Genomic DNA, 6,762 nt, shown 5'->3' on the forward strand with positions numbered 1-6,762 from the left:
AAGGAGATCAAGTCTGACTCGGCTGCGACTCCATCTCGGGTTCCAGGACCAGTCTGCACTAAAATGGATGCCCAAGATGCATCCAGACTCCGATTGCGACGGACTTGATATGGTTGGAAAGATAAGGAGATTATCTAACCAACCCAATTGGTTCCACCCTAAAATTCGGCCGGAGTCAACAGGAATAGTCGAAACAAGTCAACATTCAGATTCTGTTTTGGTGCTGCGACACCGTCTGTTGGGCCGTTGGGCCGTGTATCGCGTTGGAGCCCATTAGGGGCGCGTCCAGGGGTCACGCACGCCTTAATACTCTATTTATTTAGCAGTCGCCGCCACATTAGGGTTGGGTTTTTGTTTAAGTTTAGATCTGTCGAGAACAGTCGTCGTAGATCAGTTTGTGAGACCCCAACTTGTGAGCTTATTCATTCATCCGCAATATTCTAGATTGTGTTCTTTCTTGTTCTTGCCTGTGTCTTCGATTCGCAGGCAATTGTAACACCTCAGGTGTTACCATGGCTAGAGCACACCTTGGTACTAAGGACTGTGATCACATGTGGTAGAAACTTGAGAACATAAGAACCTTGGAGACCAGGTGTTGATCAAGATTTTTAATGACCTAAGAGCATCACTCAAGCTTGTGTGCACTCACTACCTTGGACAAGAGGAGAGTAAACCCTAGACCCCTCTTGAACCCTATCTCCCAAAGCCATGGTTGAGAGGGGGGAGAGAATAAGCAAATGTGCAAACCATGAGTTAATCTTTAACCAAACTTTAAGTAACTTCATAACCAGCAATTGTGGGAAGGAAATGTTGCAAAAAGACCCCTGGAGAAACCCCAAATCCATTCCCTAAGTAGAGAGAGAGCTAGAGCTCTCTATTTCTCTCTAAGTCAAAAACTACACCTACACTAAAGATCAACCGTGTTCACCTTGAAGATGGCACCAAAACCACCTATGTTATATACCAAAAATGTGGCATACCACCTAGGGCACCCACTGGAAAAAGTTGAGCCCGAGACCTTGACGTTTGACATGCCTTGGCATGGTTTTTGTCGCGAGGTGGGCAGAGTGACATACCTGATTTGGCGACAGAAGATCTCCCTACCTAGGCCATATCTGCCATGGCAACTCACGGATGAGAGATAGCCCTAGGTGCCAGGAAAAGACTCGCGCCGGATTTTTGCCAAGATTCACACGTTTGCGACTTGGGTGAGCTGTGGAACACGGGCAGAAGAAAAGCTCCACGTGTTCGACGCGCTCTGTGCACGCTAGGGCACGCCCGCGCGCGCCCCGCGTCGCGCGAAAGGCCAGCCGACGCCATGGCCCGCGCCCGCGCCTATAAAGCCCACTCGGGCGTCGACCACACTCTTCCGCGCACGCTCAAACCTCACCGGAGCTCAACTCACCGTCGTTTGCCCGTGCACGGCGTGTCCGCGGCCACCCAAGCCCCTGCCGCCGTAGACCGGCTAGCCCAGCCTTTCCCAACCCCGTCCAACCCTCGGAGACGAGTGAGCACACCTCGGTGAAGCTCCCCGAGCGAGGAATCGAAGTCTGCTTCGCCGGAGAGGCCAGTCCACGGTCGCCGGAGTTCACAACCCCACCGGAGTGCGTGGACCGGGTAATCCACTGAACCATTTTCCGATTCCTTGTGCACACAGTCTCTACGTCACCCCGTGGAGCTCACCATGCCATTGGATTGAACCAGATCGCCGTGATTTGGCCAACACACCCGCCGCCGACGAGGACACCCGCCTGCGCACGTGGACTGAGCGATTCCGGCCATCCCCGTCGTCGAGCCGTACATCGCTGTGACCGCCAGAGCCTCCCCGAGCCAACCCCGCCCCTCGCCGGACCTATCTCGCCGCCGGTAAGCCGCGCCACCCTTTTCTTTCTTGCGGGTACTGTTGAAACCTAGGGAAGGACCGCAGGGGAGAAGGATAGAAGTCTTGGGGGTTTTGTGAAATGTCAGAGACTCAAATGAATAGTAGCGCGGGGGTATAACTGAGAGAGTTAGTTTGGAAATAACCCAGGGTCCTCGGTGTAAACTGCTTTTCCTGAAAACCTTTATTAAATCTGATTTTAAATTTGAACAGAGCTTTAATAATTCATAACTCCTGTTTTATTCATCCAAATTTGGTCAAACCAATTTTGTTAGACTTAATAATGTAAACTGCTTAGGAAAAATATAAAACCCTTAGGTACTACAGAAAACTATAAGGTTCTGATTTAATTATTGTTTTGACCAAAAGCTAAATAATAGGGATAAAAATAGTTGCACTATTTGACTAGGGTTAGAAAAATTTGGAGAAGTTTATATCCACCTACTGACCTGTTTAAAAATGCTAAACTTCTCTGTCCAACCCATTTAGTTTGTTTTTGCCATTTAATTTACAATAAGCTTAAGGTTAAGAAAAATAGAAAAGGTGATTTAAATAATGAACCAGAGGGCACCCCTATTTTTGTTAGAGTACTTATTCAATATAGTTTACTAGAAAAATCTATTATACCCTGGTTTAGTATAAAATAAGTAGGATCCCTTTTATTTTAAGAAAACAAGGAAAACTTAGAAAAACCCTACAAAAATAACCCCATGGTGAAAACACCCCAACCCTTGGGATAATTAATGTTTTGTTATTAAGAACTTAGGAAAAATATGAAATCTGTTGTTTGACATTTTTCAAATAACAATGTAGTAGAAAGTGCCTTTTTGGCATTTAACTTTAGAAAATCATAACTAAATAACCACCCCTTAGCTTTCTGTGATTTTTGGCACAGAAGCCTATTATTACTGTTAGATGCCAACAAAAATAACCCTTAGGATAGAACTCACCTCTAATTAAGAGATGTAGTGCAAAGTGGCCCATTTTACACAACTTTTGCTATTTTTGTCTAAAGCATAGCCTTTTATTTTAAACCTCAAATTCCTAGAACAGGCTATAATGACCAATGGCAACCCACTGTAATTTTTATAGAATTTTTGGAAAATATTAAACCACTGTCGTAGATCAAACCTACACTAGAAACCATAAGTAGAAAATAAAGAAAGGGGAAAAAATGAATACTAGGAAATTAGTGCCATCCTAAAACTCTTTATAACTTGTCCACTGAAATATATAACGGCAATACCAATTCCCTATGCCTATCCCTAGCAAAACCTAAACCTAGAAGTGATAAGCATAAACCATTAAAAGCCATGTATGACCTAGAAACCCTAAATTGCTCATTAACTTAGTTTTTCTTCTCTTAGCATAATGTTATTAAATCCTGCATAATCTTAACATACATGCTCATTGCATTTCGATAGACTGTAACCTTGCTGACGGAGAGTACGTCCTCGTGCTGGAGCAAGGAGCTGCTCAGGAGGTAGCCCCGGATCTAGCACTCGAGTCTGCACCAGAGGATCTGCCTGCCACAGCCTTGGAAGGCAAGCCCCGGTTTTATGCATAACCGTTTATATATGCTATTTTACTACACTTATTGTTTGTAGGCTTGTACTGTGCACTTAAGTGTAGGAGTTGACTGAAACCCTAGTTGCATGATCTCAGGAATCCTTTTGAGATGGATACTAGTATGCTAGGTCGAGTAGTTGCTTTATTTAACTAGGATCTCGGTAGAAGACGAGTGATTTTTCTAGCACTCGCGCGAGATCAGGAATTGGTTGTACCCACTTTTCATATCATATTGATAGCTGGTTGGTGGACACGTATCCATGGGGATGCGTGGTCTACGAGGTGAAATTGGAATAAGGATTAACGTACGGATACCTGTGTCAAGCGTTTGAACGTACTAAACACATACCGAGAAATATGGTAAATCGGTAAGCCTAGTACTTGAGTGAACCTGCCCACAGACTTTACCCCTCACGCGACCTGAGACGTGGTCTCCCATTCCGGTTATGGTGGGTACAAGTGTGGTCACTGCACGACGACAGTCGGGGTCAGTGAGGCATTGTACGCCAAGGCGGTGAGCCCTGATCTGTTGCCAGGGGATCGATGGGGACGGTTGATGTGTGTGGGGACGGAGTGCCCCTGCATGTCGTGTGTTTAGGTTTACCTTGCAAGCACTACACCAAAATACCTAACTTCCGAGGGCCTAAACCGTAGGAAGTTAGCGCAAAACTCTCGGAAGTTATCTAAACCGTCGGAAGTTAGCCGAAACCGTCAGAAGTTAGCCCATCGGAAAAAATTAGTCGGAAGTTAGGCTCACTTCCGACGGACTCTCGGAAGTTAAAGAAACTTCCGAGAGGGCCGTCCGCCGCTCGGAAGTTAATGATTAACTTCCGAGGGGCCGTCCGCCTCTCGGAAGTTAAGTGCTGACGCCGTCCAGCACGGACTAACGCCGTCCGCGGAATAACTTCCAACGGCCTCTCGGAAGTTAACCATTAACTTCCGAGAGTTTTCCACGCCTCTCGGAAGTTAATATGACCAGCACTTAATATACAATTTGTTTTTGGCAATTCAACACATTGCATACATAACAAATATATATAACAGCCACAATACACAACATATCACATATAACATCTCACATACATAATAATAACATAAGAATTCACAAGACACAAGTCTCACAAGTTAAATCCACCTCGACATAAGAATTCACAAGTCTCACAAGACACAAGTTTGAAGTATCACAAAACACATCGAATGGAAGCCCACTACTGTCGATCAACATCAGGAAATATCGAAGAGTGATGCTCGCTACCTCCACTCGCGAAGAGCGTATTGACAAAGTCTAACCCATCATCTTGTTGCTGCGCCGGCAAGGTAGCTGGAGGAGTCTCATATACCTATACAAATGACATTCACGAAGTTACATCGTAATGTAACAAGTAAATTATGATAAATTTGCATACCTGATGTTCGGTAGGTGGAGGTGGAGGTGAAGGCCAAGGAAAATGTATGGAAGGTGGAGGTGGGGGGGGCCATCGGAAACTGTATCCCTTGGGCTTGTGCTAGTTGCTACCAAATTTCCGAACACATTAATGTCAGTGTTTTAAATCAATACATAACTTAAAATGAATGATCTTTTTGAACTTACTTGTATCTGCTCAACTTCTGCAGTATCCTGAGTAGAGCGACGGGAGCTACGAGCAGCAGACCTCGACGAACCTCCCCTCTGAACCGTCACCTGGCTCGAGTCGATGAGTGTCCCCTCGTTCACGTTCTTTATGCCATCTCATGTGCCTAGTTGTGTTCCTCGAAAGAAACAAACGCTTAACACGAGGCGCAAGAGGCATATAAAGAAGTTGCTTTTGGGCTACAGTTGATATGACCATTTCACCATCATCATTTTTTACCTCTACATATCTCGACTTGCCACTCTTTAGACACTTACTATCATTCTCATGATCCTTCCAGAACATCATACAATTATCTGGACAGACATTGATTTTCTGATAGTCCATACCTAGACCAGAGAGCAGTTTCCTGCACTGATACACGTCTTTCGGCATCTTGTGATTTGGTGGAAACACTTCACTGATTAAGTTCAAGAGCTCGTTGTAACAATTGTTCGAGAACACGAACTTGGACTTGATAGCCATAAGTCGAGTCACGAAAGTGAGGACTGAAACTGTTGTGTGTTCATGCAATGGCTCTTCTGCAGCCTTAAGGAGGTCGAAGAACTTTTTAACCTCTGGAGGAGGCGGCTCCTCATGATTTGGTGGAAACACCAAATCAGGATCCTCCCTTAAATCTTCAAGCATCTCGTCCATTCTATCGTACTCCACGTCGTCAGTGTTGTTGGCTTCCGGCAAATTTTCACGGGGAAAGTCCTCGCCATGATACACCCATACTTCATAGTTAGGCATGTAGCCATATTTGCAAAGGTGCCCCGACAGAGTTCTCTTGTCTTGACATCTACAAATCCGACACATACTACATGGACAACGCACATCCGTGCCGGTTCTTGATATAGCAAAAGCACGATCAATAAAATCCTCTGTCTTTCTTATCCAATCTGCTGAGGGATCATTCATACGCCAACCTTCATACATCCATCGACGGTCCTCGCCCACCATATTTGATTCTAAAATAGTAGAACACATGATTCATAATTTTTTTCCGGTACTAAACACATATCGATCGTGTCACTACATCTATAGAAAAAGATAGTTCCTAAACCCACCCATGAGTGACCGATAGAGCAATGATTTATGACGAGCAACGAGTCCGAACGAAATTTCAGCAGCATAACCTCGTTGTTCTCCATTTACATGCCCATATATGGTGCAATAGAGAACAACAGGGTTATGTCACCGAAATCTCGTTCGGACCCGTCATCGTCATAAATCCATAGCTCTATCATCCACTAACAGGCTGTCCAAAAAGGGACAATTTCGGACCAATACGAGTCATATGTGTATATATCATGTGACTCGTGCCTATCCGGAATGGGCGACACATAGGTTTCACAACACTACGACAATTTTGCAAAAATATTACTAACACACAACAAACAAGAGACTAACATAATTCAATTACATGCACCACCTAGCTTATTAAGTTAATTAACCGTATTAACATAACTTTCTACGGTTTAAAAACAGTTAACTCTCAGAAGTTAGCATATTTAATATAAAAAACATAATATAAATAATTGGAAGTAGTTACCTGAAGCGACGACGGTGATTGGCGGAGCCGGGCCGGGCGAGTAGCGGGCGGGGCGAAACGGAGACGACGGGATGTGGGGCGGCTGAGCACCCGGCGGCGGGGAGGCGGCCGAGCAGACGGGCACGCCGGCAGACGAGCAGGCGCCGGTG

This window comes from Zea mays, chromosome 3 (assembly GCF_902167145.1).
Source record: "Zea mays cultivar B73 chromosome 3, Zm-B73-REFERENCE-NAM-5.0, whole genome shotgun sequence".
Classification (NCBI taxonomy): Eukaryota; Viridiplantae; Streptophyta; class Magnoliopsida; order Poales; family Poaceae; genus Zea; species Zea mays.